This window comes from Alligator mississippiensis, chromosome 6, assembly GCF_030867095.1.
Source record: "Alligator mississippiensis isolate rAllMis1 chromosome 6, rAllMis1, whole genome shotgun sequence".
Classification (NCBI taxonomy): Eukaryota; Metazoa; Chordata; order Crocodylia; family Alligatoridae; genus Alligator; species Alligator mississippiensis.
The window spans coordinates 46,886,957-46,906,305 of NC_081829.1; the positions used below are offsets into that span (position 1 = coordinate 46,886,957).

The 19,349-nt window shown below is 43.7% G+C and overlaps 1 pseudogene; it reads left to right on the forward strand.

Annotated features, from left to right (window-relative positions):
- Positions 1-2,625: 2,625 nt before the first annotated feature.
- Positions 2,626-19,155, forward strand: LOC132251245 (phytanoyl-CoA hydroxylase-interacting protein-like; annotated as a pseudogene).
- Positions 19,156-19,349: the final 194 nt, after the last annotated feature.

The window sequence follows — 19,349 nt, forward strand, 5'->3', positions numbered from 1 at the left end:
GAGACATGATGGAGACAGAGCTGGAGATGAGATAGAAACAGAAATGGAAATGGAGACTGAGATGAGACAGACATGAAGACGGACACCGAGTAGGGGATGAAGATAGAGACTGAGATGGGGATGAGATGGATATGAAGATGGAGATGAGATGAAGACAGGGACATGGACAGTATTTAGCCAGAGATGGAGAAGGAGGTGTAGATGGAGACAAAGACAGAGACCAAGAGGGAGATAAGACAGAGTTGGAGATGGAGAGTAGAGGAAGAGCCAACATCTCCATTTCCTTTATTTTTCACTCAGCTAATTTATGTAACTGATAGATAACATTTATGTAACTGGGAGGATACTGAATTAAGTGTGTGTGTGTGTGTGTGTGTGTGTGTGTGTGTGTACATGTAATTATGTGTGACTGTGTTATAAATAAAAATCTATTTGTTTTTTATTTGCCAGCATTTCGTTTCAGCTGCAACAGTCACTATCATGGCTGCTTTAAAATTTATTAGACAATTTCACTTGAAATTTAACTCTGGATATGGCAGAGAGAGATAAGCCTTTGAATAGAAGCATAAAGCATTAATCTTTTGGTTCTCCAATTGACCTCAATGAAGCTGGCATTTCATGTTTATTCTGGATCTTTCAGAACTAAAGCCTTATATTCAACGTGTGAACAGCACAAAGATAAATGATTTCTTCAGCTTCTGATTAGAAAGGTCAAGAATCACTGGACCATTACCTATTAAATACATTACTCAGACTTTTGTAGAAAGCAGTGGGGGGTCTGGAATACACGGTCACTAGTTTCATGGAAGGACGTAGGCCTTTGTTCTTTCCTGTGCTGCAGTAGCATGAACATGCTTGTATCCCTTTTGTACCGTATTTTCTCACATATAACCCACACCTTTTTTCAAAAACAAGTTGCTAGAAATCTAGTTGCACATTATTTGTGATGAAATACAGCAATGCCATTTAGCTGCCAGCCAAGATGGAGAGTGGTGACTAGCCCTAGGCACCCCCAGGGGGATCCCACAACACAAGACTCTGTCTGTCCCCAGCTGGAGTTGTAGCTAGCTCACAGCAGGCTGGGTCAGAGAGCAGGCTGTCTGTCCTTGGCCAGGCTGCCACAGGCTCTTCCTCCAGCAGTCACATAATATGTATTCCACCCCTTCCCTCCTCCCTCTCACTCTGCCCAGGTCACCACATAGGCGTTTTACAAATGCCTCACATTCCTTATTGCAATATTGTGGTGTGTAGCTAACAGTCAAACACCAGCAGCTGCTAGGATGCTAATGGAGCAGTGATAGGCTCTCCCAACCCTTTGCATTGCTGGCTACATGCCACAATATTGCAATTAGGGATGAGGTATGCACAAAGCTTATGTGTGGTTTTTTGCATTTTATAACTTGTTCTTTGTAAAGATTACCACTTTTTATAATTTGTTATATTAAATTACTTTGTATTTTCAAGGAAAAGGCTTTTTCCCCTCTATTCCACCTTCCTAAAACAAGTGCGTATTATATTTGGGTACATATTGTAGGAGAGAAAATATAGTAATTCATTTCTTACTGCCAGTATGAGAAGAATGGACAACTAAGCAGCATTCAAGAGAAAATCAGGTGCTGGATAAAAAAAGCTGTCTAAAGAGCAGGTGACAAAAGGAATCTTTCAATGGCAAATTACAAGTGTGGTATCTTTTGCACACGTTGTCGGACCTCTGCTAACCATATTGCCTGTGCACCAGTTAAACGGGGAGGTGCTGGCTGATTCTGGTAAACAAGCATATAGGCCTCGTGCCAGTCCTTTGTAGCAGATTGTATTTCACCCACTATTTATAAGTAATCTGACTAAAAATACTGAAAACAAAATTCCTAGTTTGATATACTAAAGGCAAAACAAAAAAAAGAGCTATTGTTCCATATGGTTAAATAGGATATTAGGTCACTATTTGGAGTATTCATATATAATATGACCAAACTTTTGTTAAGCATCTGATAGACTCATGAAATTTATTTGAAAAATCAATTCTAGTTGGACAATAGTCTTGTCACAGTGGATTGAAAACTAGCTGAAGGGCAGTGAACAAAGGATTAAGGATAAGGACACAAGCCAGTGCCTCATATTGTGAAATAAACCAGGGAGATGCTTCAGAATACAGCATGGGATTCCATTTTAGCATCTTTGATAAGGATTACAAAAGAAGAACTGAAAGTTCAGTTTTTAATTCTGGAGATGATAGTAGATTGGGTCATGCATAGTACCCAAGAGACAGAAATATTTGAAGGAACTGACATATATGAAAATGGACAAGTAATGCAAAAATGAGAATCAAACTGGAAATATGCCAGCTATGTAAGGGAAAATAAACATAGATATTGAATAGGATGGAGATAGTAGGCAACTAGAAATTCCCATGAAGACCAAAGGGATATAGTAGATAGCAAATTAGATATGAGCTTGCAGTGCAAATATCATGTCATAGACCAAGCAGGGTAAAATCCTTTATCTGTAGCTGCACCTGAATATTGTGTATATTTCTGAATTCGAATTTTGAAAAATATACTACCAAATCAGAAGGGATCTGAACAGTAATAAGAAGTAGAGAGGAAATAAATGACTGAAAAGGAAGACATGAATGTGCTAAATAAGATCATGATCATGGGAGTAAGTGTATGGATGTAGTCCATTTGAAAGACTACCCTAGACCTGAATTTTATAGATTCATAGATTCATAGATGCTAGGGTCGGAAGGGACCTCAATAGATCATCGAGTCCGACCCCCTGCGTAAGCAGGAAAGAGTGCTGGGTCTAGCTGACCCCAGCTAGATGCTCATCTAACCTCCTCTTCAAGACCCCCCAGGGTAGGGGAGAGCACCACCTCCCTTGGGAGCCCGTTCCAGACCCTGGCCACTCTAACTGTGAAGAAGTTCTTCCTAATGTCCAATCTAAATCTGCTCTCTGCTAGCTTGTGGCCATTATTTCTTGTAACCCCCGGGGGCGCCTTGGTGAATAAATACTCACCAATTCCCTTCTGTGCCCCCGTGATGAACTTAAAGGCAGCCACAAGGTCGCCTCTCAACCTTCTCTTGCGGAGGCTGAAAAGATCCAGTTTCTCTAGTCTCTCCTCGTAGGGCTTGGTCTGCAGGCCCTTAACCATACAAGTGGCCCTTCTCTGGACCCTCTCCAGGTTATCCGCATCCCTCTTGAATTGCGGCGCCCAGAATTGCACGCAGTACTCCAACTGCGGTCTGACCAGCGCCCGATAGAGGGGAAGTATCACCTCCTTGGACCTATTCGTCATGCATCTGCTGATGCACGATAAAGTGCCATTGGCTTTTCTGATGGCTTCGTCACACTGCCGACTTATGTTCATCTTGGAGTCCACTAGGACTCCAAGATCCCTTTCCACTTCCGTGCCACCCAGCAGGTCATTCCCTAGGCTGTAGGTGTGCTGGACATTCTTCCTCCCTAGGTGCAGCACTTTGCATTTCTCCTTGTTGAACTGCATTCTGTTGTTTTCTGCCCACTTGTCCAACCTGTCCAGATCTGCTTGTAGCTGTTCCCTGCCCTCCGGCGTGTCCACATCTCCCCATAGCTTTGTGTCATCTGCAAACTTGGACAGAGTACATTTCACTCCCTCGTCCAAGTCACAGATGAAGACATTAAAGAGTATCGGTCCAAGGACCGAGCCCTGCGGGACCCCACTGCCCACACCCTTCCAGGTCGAAACCGACCCATCCACCACGACTCTCTGGGTGCGACCCTCCAGCCAATTCGCCACCCACCGGACTGTGTAGTCATCCAAGTCACAGCCTCTTAACTTGTTCACCAGTATGGGGTGGGATACCGTATCGAAGGCCTTCCTGAAGTCTAAGTATATGACATCCACCCCTCCTCCTGTGTCCAGGCGTTTCGTAACCTGGTCATAAAAAGAGAGTAGATTGGTCAGGCACGATCTGCCTGCCCTGAACCCGTGCTGATTTCCCCTCAGCATAATTAAAATGACAGCTATGTGAGGGAGGCATATATGCACATCTGCTGTGTATGTCTGGTAAGGAGATGATTTTCTTAGGGTGAAACAAAAAGTGTTTTTCTGAGAAATTAAAGATGAAACTGCAAAAAGGACATTTTCCCAACAATGAAGGCTTTAAACTATTGACAGGCAAAATATAGCTGCCAGGCTGGACCTGGCCCACCAGCTCATTCTATTCAGCCTGTGGGGCCCCTCCAGAAGACAATTATTACTGGCCTGTGGCTGCCCCTCTGAAAGCTAGTGGGAGGTGTGGCTTTTCAGAGGTCCCATGCCATTAGGCCAGGCTGGGTGGGCTCTGTGCTGCCAAGTGTGGCTCCCGGCACTCCATCTGGGACCAGGCCAGGCTAGCTCCATATCACCACATGCAGCTCTGGAACCATGCACCAGAGCCATGCACTGCTGGGGGGTCCCTGCCTGCTGTTAAGCATCTGGGGGCCATCTCCCGCACATCCCCTCACAAACCCTAACCCCCCACAAACCCCATACCCCCCACACATGCACACCCCTCACACCCACCCACCAACCCACATATACCCCTCCACATCCTTCCACAAGCCCCACACCCACAGCTCCCCACACACAATATACAAGAGTAAGTCTTGATTTTGAGTTATTATGCAGTCACCTCTATATACACTACACAAACGCACATATATCAGGTCAAAATATTTTTTTAAATAAAATTTAAATGTTATAGTGGATGTTTGATTTTTAGTGTATGATTTGTTTTTTTCCAGTTCCAAGATGGCAGACCCCTCCCAAAAGGAATATTTCTGGGGCCAAGGGAAGGACTTCCAGTGGCAAAGGTCAGGGGTTAGGGACAGGACTTCCAGTCCCAATATGGCAGCCAGGGGGCAGGGTACCACTGTGGCCCTCGACAGCTCACCAAAAGTCATTAAGCCCTCTAGCCAAAATAATTGCCCACCCTTGTTTTAAACTGTAGATTAGTTTCCTAGTGCTTGTCAGGGGTGTCAAAGTAACCCAGGCCAAAGGTCAGATACAGACAATGGGACACCTCCCGGCCTGGATCTGCATGGCCAGCAGCAGCTACAGTGGGACCAGGGACAAGAGGCAGCAATGGGTGTCTGAGATAAGTAGCAGGGTGAATGAGGGCTGTATCTACACAGCCCTAACTCAACACCCTTCTCCCTACCCATGCCATACTGTTGATTACTTAGAAAGTTTAAGGGCCATAATCAAAATATTAGAAAAGTAGAGGTCAATATGGAGTCTTGGACAGCAGTTGAATACACTAGGGGTCAACCACCTACAGTCCACAGGCCAGAGCCATCCTACAGAAATTAGATATGGCCCATGGCATAAGTACATGTAGAAATTTGCAGCCTGTGGTGGGGCCTGGTTTGCAAGCAATGGCCCCCAGTGGCCAAAAGTTGCCAAACTCTGGAATATACCAGTCAGAAAATTTAAGTTATCTAGAAGGAAAAATGACAGAATTGTCTCATACAACTTCAAATGCTCTTTATGTATGCTTCCAAACAACAAGCATATATTTTAGGGAAGAGGCCAAAGGAGACCCATCATCATCAAATAGTGGTGCGAAGTAATTACATGTTGCAGTTGCTACAGTTACTGCCATGGCTTAGAATGCAGTTCTGCAGTCTACAATAACACATTCTAACATTACTTGGCTATTCCCAAATATTTTATTCCAGTATCACACAGTTTGAGATGGATTAATATGATTGTAATCTTATACTGGCCATTTAGTTTTACTGAAAATCTGCTTCTTAATACTTTTGAACATCTAGTTCTCAAGAATAGGATTTACATATAAAGCCTTTTCTAAGGGGATTACAATTTTCTCCAGAATTTTGTAGGTTGCAAAAATTAGCTCTGTTTCCTGCACTGTACAGGCAAGAAAATATTGCATGTCATCTGCCTCCTGAGAGCTAGACTGTTGTCCTTGATGTTGTGGAGATCAAGCATTTCAGCATCTTGTGAGCAACTTCCCTAGCTGTGAGAGAGAACCTGTATCTTTCTCGTCAGCATGATGTTGTCTGAAGCACTGACACAGAAAAACAAAATAAAACAATGTAAGCAAATGGGAATAATAAAACACAGAAGAACTCTTTGATAGGCATAAAGTCCAAAATCAGCTCATCATAGATGGGCTATTTTTACGAAAAGTGGTTGTGATTATTTTAACACATGCAGAACCATTTTTTAAACTAGTTAGGATTCTCTATCTTAATTTGTCTTGAAATTAATTATTGGCTACCCCCTTGCATTGATGTAGACCAGAAGGAATTCCATTGAAGTCATTGGAATTATATTAAGACTTTGAGAAGAGTCCCAGACCTGTTTAACTTTCATACTTTTTAACAGCCTTAGCATTTTCTTATCAGTATCCTTTACTGTGATCAGAGTATATCCTGCCCACCTTCCCTCAAATTCATCCTCTCCGTATATTCTGTGATGTACTTAATACTATCGTTTTAGTCCATCAATGTTAACTTAATTGGGACACTGGTGAAAAATGCATCCTATTTAAATAGGATTTACATATAAGAGGAATAAAAAGGGTTATAGAAACTTACTTTCAAAATTACCTTAACTTACATGACGTTCTGAATCTATTTTTTGCTAGCTGACTGATCTGATTTTTTGTTTTTTAATCCCATCAGGATGTACCCATTAAACTGGTGGCAAAATGTGTTCCCCTACCAATGACTGTCTGTGGACACTGATTCTTGAGCCCAAGAACAGAATATACAGTAGCATTAGAGCCTGCAAAACAAGTTGATGGGAACTATGTTGTTTCTGAGTGGAGTGAAATCACAGTTTTGTACAGCAGGTGAGTTTGGAAAAATATACATCATAGAGTAATATATGCTACCCTGTGAGGTCAGGCCAACTCTCAGGATCTCAATATTGCACTGTTAGACAGGAGGGTGTGATACAATTGCACATATACAAACACACAAATCAATTTGGCTCATACCCACAAACACACTACCAACTCAGGCACATACACATCCAAACCAGCCTAGGCACATGCATATCTATCACCAATTCAAGCACATACACTATACACCCCAAAAGTCAGACAGAAATCAATTGTTCTTACCCGCACACTCAGTACACATAGAGGTCACTAATTTGTATATCATGCACACAATGACACACACACACACACACACACACACACTCACTCACCAGTTCACACACATACAACCCACCTACACATACACACAAGTAAGTTCCTAACTTGGATGGTATGGTATGCATGTGTGTGTTTAGGGTACCTGGGGGAAGGTTAAGGTGAGAAAGAGAGAGTTAAAGTGTAGGGAGTGAAAGTTGCCAGAACTGGAATTAGAACCGGTAGACTAGAGAGAAGCTGGCTAAGGAACTAAGGCTTGGGTTTACTTAAGATCAAGTGGCCCCAAAGTTACTCAAGGTCACTGGTGCAAGGGAAAAAAGCCTGGTGGCAAGGAGGAGACAGCCAAGAAAGAGAGAGCGACAGAAACCTGGGAGCTTGGGGATGGAAACTGAGGAAGACAGCTGAGATATTGGGGGGGGGGGGGGCCGCAGATAAGTGGTGGCAAGGAGGAGACAGCCAGGAAAGAAACTGAGGCAGAAACCTGGAAGCTCAGGGGAAAAGGCAGTGGGGCTAAGACAGTGGCACAGAAACAGGGGATTTGCAGGCAGAGAGGAGCTCAGGACAGGTGTTTGAGGTGGCGGTGAGCCAGAAGCAGGAGAGGGAGAAATGAGACAGAAGTTAGAGGGGTGAGGAGCAGAGATTGGAGCAGGGCCGGACTGTAGTAAAGCAAACCCAACTCAGGGGTCCAAATAACAGTTTTATTTAGCAGACAGCATACTACACAGCCCCATGAAGTTATTGGTTCACACACTCACATGCACACAAGCACTCACAATGGCAGCAAGAGAAAGAGACTCAGTGGAAGGGTCCAGGTAGGGAAGAGAAGCAGAGTCCAAGTCCTTGGTTGAAAATGGGGTGGGGGTGATAGCTAACTATCCAGACTGGAAAGGGGTCTTTGTCCAGTAGGAAAGGGGTCTCTGTCCAGTAGGTGTTGTGCAGAGGGGAGTTGCTGGCAGGGCCTCTGGGTGGATAGGTGGTGTGGCATGGTGCTGGTCCAGATGGAGAGGGCGTCCCAAGGAGTCAGTCTTCACTACCCCTTTTTATGGGGCAAACTACCTCTGATCTCCTATGGGGAGGGCCTGTCCAGGTAATGTCAGTCCTGTTCCAGAGGGTTCCAGGTGTTCTTACTGGGCATGTGCAGTCTTGGCACAATGGTGGATTGCCTCATCTTTTGTTTTTTGAATGCTGAGGGTGGTTCCAAGGGTTGCATCATTGGTCCCGGTATTGGTGTTGATGGTTCAGTCATTCAGAGGGAGCTATTTTTAGACCTACTGCCATTGTCTCTCAAGCACCCATATTCATCCCCATTCATTCAGGAATGAAGTGACATAGAAGGGGTAGGTATGAGTCATAGGTTAGGGGACACAAGATGAAGGCTTGATATTACAAGATGGAAACTTGACATGACTTATTTTAACTTACATATGTAGGCCTAAAACTGTAATCACACAATAGAAAAGCATTAAAAATATCAATACAAACATAATACCTATCACTTATAAAACAGTGGATATCTATATCAAAATAGCAGGGCACTTATTTTCAAAACAGGGAGATAAAAATAAAACTTACTACCTAAAATAAAAAGGTAAAGCTTATCCTACATCTTAGCTTACTTATAGTTATCTATAGGGAATGCAGAGGGAGAGAACAAGTCAGAAATGGTTGGGGAAGGGAAGGTAATGCATTTTTAAGTAATAAAAAAAGAAAAACGGGGTTTTACTACATATAAATAAAACAAAGATCAAGTGTGCTACATGAAAAGATTTCTCTTCTGTTTGAGCCAGTCAGCTAAAATAGTCTAGTATACAAGTTTGTCTCCAGTACTTGTCAACATTGGAAATGGAAGGGTTGGAAATTTGTATGTAAACTGGAGCTGCTTCTTTGTTAGGTGGTGAGAAGAAATTCACACCGCACCTGCCAGTGCTCCCTCATCAAAAGTACTCAGGCCCAAATCCTGTTAAGTCTTTAAATTGCATATATGTGCCAGCTGGACAGTTTTTAGACACTTAAATCACTAAACAGCATCCTAATAAACTCCCACAAAACAACATAGCTCCTGTTTGCATACCAAAATTTCTGATGTTGCATGTAGGCATTTCTGCCTTAGCCTGAAATGTTCCCTGCAGTCCATTGTGTTGACAGAGTTGCTCACCTGAGCTTAGAAGAGATATGAAGCAGCCAACCAAGGTGCCTAATGCCACTTTCACTCTCTCCTGTTCCTCTTGGGATAGGGCAGCTGTTCTACATAGTTTCCTGTAATGCATGCAATAGAGAGAACCACAGTTAGGGATTGTTAGACATAGAAACAAGAGCGTGTAGCCAGGTGGTGGTAGTGGTGCCTGGGCAGGAATAATTTTAACATAGATTGTGATAATAATAAAGTAGTAGATTTGTAACCATGTGATCCTTGTTATTGTAACCTATGTTTACTGAAAACACCATTTTGTGTATTCTTGCCTGACATGAGTTGCTTGCTTGACATAAGTGAATGAACCTTGTATAACTTTTTTGTGTGTGAGTGTATGTGAAAGGGTGAATGGTGGGAGAAAGGTATAGAGATGGGAAAAGGAAGATTTAACTGTTTATGTAGGCAACAAGGCACTGAATGTGTAAGTTACCAGTCAGTAAACTAATTACTGGATGTCTGAAGAATCCCTTTGAGGCCTAGGGCACAAAGGAGAAAACCAGGAGAAAGAATGCTGCACATCCTGCCAGATGGGCAGCAAGGATACTTCAAGGCTGAGATACCAACTTTATGAACAAACTGACCTTGAGCTGAGATAAAAAGACAATGGATGAGAAACAACTGTAACGACAGAAATTGGCCATGGAAAACCCCAAAGTGCTGAACAAAGGATGCCAATCCCTGTAAAAGAAAGACTCTGAAAATGCCAGGTTGGGTGAGACTCTATCTTGACTGCTGCTTTCTTCGGAGCACAGACGTGTCTGTTCACCCCACTCCATCTTCTCTGAATAGGCCTGGGCTGGCCACCCAGTGCTTCTATTGAGAAACCGAAGCCGGTAACTATAATATCTGAATGGAACGGTTGTTTTGTGTTTGCATATGTCTATGCGTAATGATGTGTATGATGATTTGTGTGTGTCTGTATGAGTGGTGTATCTGAACCTCTATGTCTGATTCATGTAATCAATAAACACAGCATTTAGCCTTATCCCCCTTTATAAGGTCTTGCTCTTAATTTGATATATTGGATTTAAAGTTACAGGTGCCCACCTTTGGTTAGGCAGGCAAGATTCTTTGGGTGAATCTGATATATTTTATTAGGCCAACTTAAATAGTTGGAAAACAATTAGTAAGCAAGCTTTCGGGTTCAAAAACCCTTCGTCAGGCTAAGGAAGTTTCAGCAGTTAGTGTGTGCTCTTCCTGGATGGAATGAAAAGTAAAGAAGCCAGAGGCTGGTCTGGTATGCATACAAGACAGGTAGTCAGTGAAAATGTAGATTGATGAGTCAATGGGTGAGAGACAGGCTGGGGGCGGGGGGGGAAAGAGAGAAGGTGGATGAATAGTGGAGAGATACCTGGGGAGTCAGATGTCAGGCAGGTTATAATGTGTCATAAATCCAATGTCTATATTTAGTCCATTATTTTTAGTATCCAGGAGGTTGATGAAGTGGAGTTCATAGGCTCGTCTCTGGGAAGTGTCTTGTAAGTTTCCTTTGAGAATCAGGACTAAGAGATTGGAGAGAGAGTGGTTTTCTTGTGAGAAGTGTGCCCCCACAGGTAATTGTGTATTTCTGTCTTTGATAGATTTCTGGTGTGCATTCATTCTGGTGCGCAGTTGTTGTTTGGTCTCTCCTACGTATTTTCCATCAGGGCATTTGGTGCACTGGATGAGATATATTACATTTCTGGAGGTGCAGCTGTAAGATCCAGGAATGCTGATGGCTCTGTTGTGGGGTGTAGTAATTGTGGGGGTGCTGAAGATGTGTTGACAGGTTTTGCATTTCTTGTCCTGGCATGGTCTGGATCCTTTTGGTGTGTTCTGGGCTTGAGGAAGTTTGCTTCTGGTGATGAGGTTAGCGAGGTTCAGTGCATGTTTGAATGCTAGGGTGGGTGGCTCTGGGAAGATCTTTTTAAGAATAGGGTCTCTTTCTAGTACAGGTTGCAATTGTTTGAGAATTTTCCGTACAGGTTCGAGGGAGGGGTGATACGTCATAACCAGCAGTGTGTGATCTGTGGGGGGGTTTCTTCTGTACTGCAGCAGTTCTTCACGTGGTATCTGGGTGGCTCTTTCAAACGTGCGATCTACCTCTCTGGAGCAGTGTCCTTGCTGGGTGAAAGCCTTTTTAAGATTGATGAGGTGGGGATCCCGGGTGTTCTTTTCAGTACAGATGCAGTGGTATCTGAGGGCTTGGCTGTATATCACAGCTTTTTTGGTGTGTTTCGGGTGATTGCTGGTTTTGTGCAGATATGTGTGTTGGTCTGTGGGTTTCTTGTATACTGTGGTCTGTATTTTACCCTTCTGGATATTGATCCTTGTGTCTAAAAAGGGGATGTTGGTGCTGGAGTATTCTAAAGAAAGTCGGATGGAGGGATGGTGACTGTTGAATTTCTGGTGGAACTCAATTAGAGATTCCTGGTTCTCACTCCAAATGATGAAGATGTCATCGATATATCGTAAGTACAGCAAGGGTTTGATGGTGCAGTTCTTGAGGAAGTCTTCTTCCAGGTGGCTCATAAAAAGGTTGGCATACTGCGGGGCCATTTTAGTGCCCATAGCTGTTCCCATCGTCTGGAGGAAGTGTTATTAGAAGTGAAATTGTTGTGTGTGAGGGTGAAGTGTATAAGCTCAGTGATATCTTTGGGTCTGTATTCTGGGTTGTAATCTTGTTCCTGTAGATATGTAAGGCAGGCATGGATGCCATCCTGGTGTGGGATGTTGGTGTATAGGCTGGTAACGTCCATGGTGGCTAGGAGTGTGTTGCTGGGAAGGTGGTCTATGTTTTTAAGTTTCCGTAGCAAGTCTGTGGTGTCTTGGACAAAACTTGCTCTGTGGGTGACAAGCGGTTTTAGGATGGATTCAACAAAACCTGATATTTCTTCAGTTAGGGTCCCATGGTTGGATATGATTGGTCAGCCAGGGTTCCCTTGTTTGTGGATTTTAGGGAGCATGTAAAAAGCCTCTGGGTTAGGTAGTGGGGGGATCAAGGTCTGTAGTTTTTCTTGTAATCTCGGTGGAAATGATTTGATGGTATTGTTGAGTTTTTTGGTGAAAAAGGTTGTAGGATCTTCTTGTAATTCTTTGTAGTAGGTGGTGTCAGAGAGCTGTCTCTTGGCTTCCTTTATGTAATCCTCACGGTTTAGGATGACTATGGCTCCTCCTTTATCTGCTGGTTTTATTACTATTTGGTGGTTAGATCTTAGAGATTCTATGGCCTTTTTCTCTGGTAGAGAGAGGTTGTTGTGGTGGCGCGTGTTGCTGATTACTTCATTGTTCATTCTTTCCCTGAAGTAGTCAATGTAGCGGTCAAGGTTAGGGTTTCGTCCACTGCGAGGTGTCCAATCTGATGTTTTTTTGGGTTTTTTGGCATTGATCTTTTCTTGAATGTTGTCAAAGGATGAGTTGTCGTTGGGTGTGGGTTCAGTGTGGTCGTGGAAATATTCTTTGAGGCGCAGGCATCAGAAGAATTCTTCTAGTTCTCCACATTAAAGTATTTTATTAGGGTATTTTTCTGGACAGAAATTTAGTCCTTTAGAAAGGACAGATTTTTCAGTTTTGGTAAGCGTGTGTGTGGAGAGATTGATAATATTTGTGGGTTGGTTGCTGCTTGCAGTTTCATCAAGTCTGAGGTTGGAAGGTTGGAAGGTGTTGGTGTTGTTCCTCTGATGGTTGTTTTGTGGCAGGGGAGCTTGTTCTTGGAGTAATTTGTCCCATTTCTTCTTTTTATGTAGGATGAATGCTGTAAAAAGTTTTTCGTAGTCTCTTTGTATCTGCTGTATATTGTCAGGGAACATGCATGGATTTCTATCTTTTAAGTTGTTGTAGTGTATGACGATTTCCTTCCTGAGTTGTTCTCTTTTGGAGTAGAGTAGGTGAAGTAGATGATTTCTAATTTTCTCTGAAGTTCTTCTGCATAGCTGTGCAGCATATTTGGAGTTGTGTGTAGTGGTCAGGGGATTGTAGATGTTTAGTCCTCGGGGAATGAAGCTGTGTTTCTTGCAAAGGCTTAGAAAATATATGTCGCTGTTGAGTCTGGCTTCTTTCTTTTCCATGTTGTACAGTTTCCATTTCAGACGGCTGAATTCGATATCTTCCATGTTGCAGGGGTTTAGGTTGTAGCCACGTTGGTCTAAGGATATAGGCAGACAAGGTTCCTTGGGTGAATTTGATATCTTTTATTAGACCAACCCAAATGGTTGGAGAATAGTTATTAAGCAAGCTTTCGGGTTCAAAAACCGTTCGTCAGGCTAAGGACGCTGCAGCAGTTGCTGCATGCTCTTCCTGGATGGAATGAAAAGTAAACAAGCCAGGGGCTGGGCTGGGCTGGGCTGGGCTGGGCTGGGCTGGGGAGTCAGTTGCCAGGCAGACTGTAATGTATCAAAAATCCAATGTCTGTGTTTAGTCCCTGATCTCTAGTATCCAGCAGGTTGATGAAATGGAGCTCATAGGCTCGTCTCTGGGATGTGTTGTGTAAATTTCCCTCGAGGATCAGGACTGAGAGATTGGAGAGAGAGTGGCCCTCCTGTGAGAAATGTGCCCCCACCAGTAATTGGGTGTTTCTGTCTGATGGATTTCCGGTGCGCGTTCATTCTGGTGCGCAGTTGTTGTCTGGTCTCTCCTACATCCAGGAAGAGCACACAGCAACTGCTGCAGCGTCCTTAGCCTGACGAACGGTTTTTGAACCCGAAAGCTTGCTTAATGCTTATCGATATATGGGAGATGACCAAACATGGAAAGTTGTGTCTGTCTCCCCAGAGTAGAACACAATTGGACTGCAGGTTGCCAGGCACCCTGGCTGCCTTCTTTATCCTGTTTGGAGTCTGATTCCTTCACAGGTGCAGTAGGATTGGGCACAGAGGGAAACTTAGGTGCTTTAGGGGTGTAACAGAATTAGGCCTCCTGAGAGACTTTGCGATTAATGGCAAACTGAACGGGAGGCATGTCTCATCATGCAGCTGGCCAGCCTGTGTACCTGGCAGCAATGCCCAGTCCCAAAGGTGGGTTTTTAAAAACCATTTGGAGTAGAATTGCCCTTCCACCTCTTCTGAGGCTCAGACAGCTGTATAACAGGATATGCAGCTTCCTGAAAAGGTATAAGTAAGTACTTTTCTTTGTAGTGTTCTCCAGCAGCTTCCCTGCCTGAGGCATCCCCTTGTGCCCACCTTAAACACCTTGAATACCTCAAGGAAACACTAGCTCTACTCAACATGTTTAGTTTTGTGCTCCAAAAATGTACATTTGGTTCTTAATTTAGTTTTAAATAGCATTGTGAAGATAGGCTTTCCCCTGTATCTTAGGTCCTGCCCATGTGAAAGCCCTCCTCTTCATATTAAAAAACTTAAGCGAGTGTTCCTGTGATCCCTCTGCACTGATGTGTGTTTGACTCTGTTCCAGTAGCTTTTGGCAAGGATCAGAGATTTGGAACTTCTTTTTTGTAATACTGTGATCTTTTTTTTCCCATTCATTCATCAGGCACTTGTGTCATAGTGAAGAGAAGCAGCTTGCTTTACTAGACAGGGCAAGACATCTGGGTTCTATTGCAACCGTGCTGGTTGATATTAATCAATTCAACTTGCCTGCTTCCCTTATTTAAAGGAATCTTATTTAAACTAAGTTCAGACTGTAAAACTAGGAGATAATAGTGTTTTTCTTTCCAGGCTAACAAATTCTTTTCTTCCCAGATTATTCAAAAGTTCACCTAACACAACTTCTGGAAAAAGGTGAAGTAATTGCGAGATGTATGCTCAAACTTTCTGTTTTTTATTGGAATCAGCACAAAGAATACTTTGATTATATCAGGTAAGAAAATAGATGAAGAGTCAATGGTGCTAATTAAGAGAGGTGCAGCATGGATATAATAACTTGACTCTAGTTGGTATGAAAATAAACGTACTAAATGAGTCACCCATTTCAGTTTTACAGCAGAAAGTCTGAGTACTACATTTCCTCTTCAGGAATAAAAGTGACTTTTTATTTAAGATAAAAGTTTGCTTTTGGGAGGGCGTTGAGGTGGATGTCATCTTCCTGGACTTTAAGAAGGCCTTTGACACTGTTTCCCACCACATTCTCTTAAAAAAACCTAGGTGATCAAAAAAACATGCATGCCTACACAGCCAGATGGGTGGCAAATTGGCTAGATGGTCACTCCTAGAGAGTGGTGGTGGATGGGTCATTTTCGACCTGGAGAGATGTGGGCAGTGGAGTCCCCCAGGGTTCGGTCCTGGGGCCTGTGCTGATAAAGATGTTGAAAAGTAATCTGGATGTGGGTGTAGAAAGCATGCTGTCCAAATTCGCTGATGACATCAAGATGTGGGGCAAGATGGGCACGCTGGAGGGAAGCGACAGAATCCAGCTACATCTAGACAGGATAACTAAGTGGGTGCATGAGAATAGGATGGAATTCAACATGGACAAGTGCAGGGTACTGCATCGAGGGAGAAGGAACCAGCAACACACCTACAGCCTGGGGAACACCCTTCTTGTCAACACAGTGGCAGAAAGAGATCTTGGAGTCATTGTTGACTCCAGGATGAACATGAACCGCCAATGCGAGGAAGCAGTCAGTAAGGCTAACTGCACCTTGTCATGCATCTACAGACAGTGGCGGTGGTGTAGCAAAATCCCCAGTTTTTCTTTTTTTTTATTTAAAAATATATTCTCTCCCCTTCCCCAACCATATCTGACTTTCTCTCTGCCCTCTCTATCCCTTATAAGTAGTCATAAGTAGTCATGGATAATGTGACAAGCCCCTTTTTATATTTTAAATAGTGTTCTGTTATTTTTGTATTTATTTTTACTGTTTTATATTGATATTGTATGATTTAGGCCTGTTCCTTTAAGTTAACCAAAGTAATGTCAAGCCTCCCTTTTGTTATGTCAAGTCTCCATTTTGTGTTCCCTGGCTGGTCATACCGTATTTTTCCCTATTGTAACTGTGTTGCAACTATGACTCATACCTACCCCTCCTATGTAAATTGGTTCCTGGGTGAATGAGGATGAATGAGGGTGCTTGACACATAATGGTAGCAGGGCTAAAAATAGCTCCTGCTCAATGTCCAGACCACTGCCTTGCATTGACTCTCCTTGAAACCACAGACCTACTCCCAGGACCCAATATTTGACAGATAAGGACCCTCCAAGAAACCAGCAATATAGAAACAAAGAACAGAATAGAAACCAGAAACTCCACCATTGTATTCCACCAGACAATGAGGACACCTGGAACTGCATGACCTCATCTAAACAGGACTGGCCTTTGCCTGGGCATGTCCTGCCCATTGGCGTCATAGGCAGCCCACCCCTATAAAAGGAGTGGTAGAGTGTGACCTCCTTGGGACGCCCTCTCCATCTGGACTAGCACTACGCCATGCCACCTATCCACCCAGAGGCCCTGCTGGCAGCCCACACTGTACAACACCTTAATGGAGAAGACTCCGACTTGCCATCAAGGTTCAACTCACAGCCTGGATAGGTAGCTATCAGTCACCTTCCTCCAAGTAAGGGACCTGAACTCTCTTTGCACACCTGGACCTCAAATCCCTCCATTAAGTCTTTTCTCTCCTGCTACCATTGTGTAGGTGTCTGTGAGAGAGTGTTTGTGTGTGTGTGTGAACCAATAATTTTGTGGGGCTGTATAGCGTGCTGCCTGTTTAATAAAACTTATTTTGGAACCCCGAGTTAGGTTTTTGCCTTACTGACCTCCTGACCCTGCTTCAGTCTCTGGTCTCTGCACCTCTGACCTTCATTCTCTCTCACGGTCATCTCGTCTCTCTCTCTGCTGCCTCCAACCTCCAATACCCCCATCTCTCTGACCTCCATCCTGGCTTAAACCCCAGTTCTGCTCTCCGGGAAAACCCTGGCTTTCACAACCCCTCACCTCCACTCTGCCTCCCGGCTTCTGCCCCTTTATCTTCTGGCTAGCAGCTTTACCAATCTCCTCTGGCTTTTGCTTCATCCATTGCCCTCTGCTTCACTTGCTCCACTGTCTCCTGGCTGTCTCCCTCTCTCTTGGCTGCCACCCAGATTTCTCCCCCGACTTGTGTCTCACCTCTGCTCCAGCTTTCGTCCCGGTTTTCTTCCGTCTCTGCCACTTCTCTGGCTTTCTCCCCCATCTCTGCTGCTCCCCAACTTTCTCTCCCAACTTCTGCTTCACCTCTGCCCCAGCTTTCTCCCCCAACCTCTCCTCTGCCTCCCCTGGCTTTCTCCATCTCCTAATTCCCTCTGCCATGTGGCTTTCTCCCCCAGCCTCTGCTCCACCTCACTGCCCCTTACCTTTGCCACTTCTTCCCATTCCTTCCAGCTCCTGGCTGCCTCCCAGCTTCTGTCCCACTGCTCCTTACCCTGCAGTCTCCATCACTTCTCAGTGATGCCCTGGCTTTCTTCCCTGGCTCCACTGCCCACTACGCTGTCTCTGGCCCTGTCTTTTTCCCTCAGTTCTTCCCAGGCCTCAAGTGACCCCAAGTAACCCCGGGGCACTGTAACCCCAAGTGCCCCCTAGTTAACATGCACAACCACTGAACTACGTGTTTGAGTGTGTGTTTGTGTGTGGATCCATAGTGTTGTATGTGCAGTTGTGTGTGTGTGTGATTTGTGTCATGCCCTCCTGCCTAACAGCGTGATGATATTGAGATCCTGAGCATTGATCTGGTGCGTGTCAAGTCAACAGTGGTGGTGTCTAGAACCCAGTTCCCCTGCTTCCAGGGCAAATACTTTAGTCTCTAGGCTACTGGGCTAAAAGCTGTACTGATCCACTGTCATAATTTCACTTCTGCACACAAGAAAAGCAGAAATGGGAGAGGGTAATAGAAATAGTCCCAAATGGCATTAGTGGCAGAAACAGCTATGGACCCACCAGTTGGCCCTTTATTCAATATGCTATTCAGATACATGTTACATTTTCTGAACACACCTAATTTGAATTCAAATTTCTTAATTGCTTGAACAAGCTGGCTCATTAATTGATAGGGCTTTAGTTTTTTTTTTACTCTTTGCTTCCACAGTTATGAGAGCTCACACTCAGAAGAGGAGAGAGGGTGGGAAGAACATTTCCTTCTCTCACGCAGTTTGTTCATGGAAATTTTAATTCTTGCCAAACTTGGGTTTATTTGATTTTTACTTCTCCTAACTTTTGGTTTCTGTAACCTTACTTTTCTAGTTAACAGATTATTTTTCTTTCCTTTGGGAAAGAAAGGGGACAGGGCAAAGCAGTAGTTTTACAAAGAAGGCAAAGCAGTAATTTTGAATAATTATTGTTTTTTATGTCATTTCAAAATAAACAATGGTAGTCATTCATTTTTAGAGAACATTATGGGAATGTTATGCAGCCCTCGGTCAAGGATAGCAGTAGCTCTTCCAAATCAGTGGGAAGTTGGAAGGCATCTTTTTTAGCTGCAACACTGAGTTTAACACTGGTAAGTCATCACAAGATTCACCTTATGGAAGACACAGGTTTGAGATCATAGCTGAAAAACTTTTCAAACCAAACACTAACTTATACTTTGGAGACTTCTACTGCATGTACACAGCCTATCACTATGTCATTCTTGTGATTGGTTGGTTCACCAGGAGATGAATTCTGTAAGCAGTGCCTTCCTCAGCTAAATATAAAGGATAATATATTTTTTACCTGCTCTGAAGAAGATGGCATCATGGCTTACCCACCATGCCCAGGATGTTATTTTGGAAGTAATTTACACTGATTCCATGGATCTGTTCCTTGGCAGAGTTGCAGAAGTTACTGGCCATCAGCTAATGAGCTTGTCTACTGCAAATGCAAAGAAAGATCCCAGCTGCAAGACCTGTAACATCAGTGTCAGATGTTAATTACTTCCCTGTTATTTAGGAGCCTTCGAACCTCTGTTGTCCATTTCCATAGTCAGATGTTCTCTTCAGAAGCATGTACATGCTGCTGGCACCAAAAGCAAACACAAGTTTTCAAATTCTTTAACAGCATTTTTAATATTTCTTCTTTCCCTCCTTCCCCTTCATCTCCAAATGCTTTAAACTATTAGGAGTCC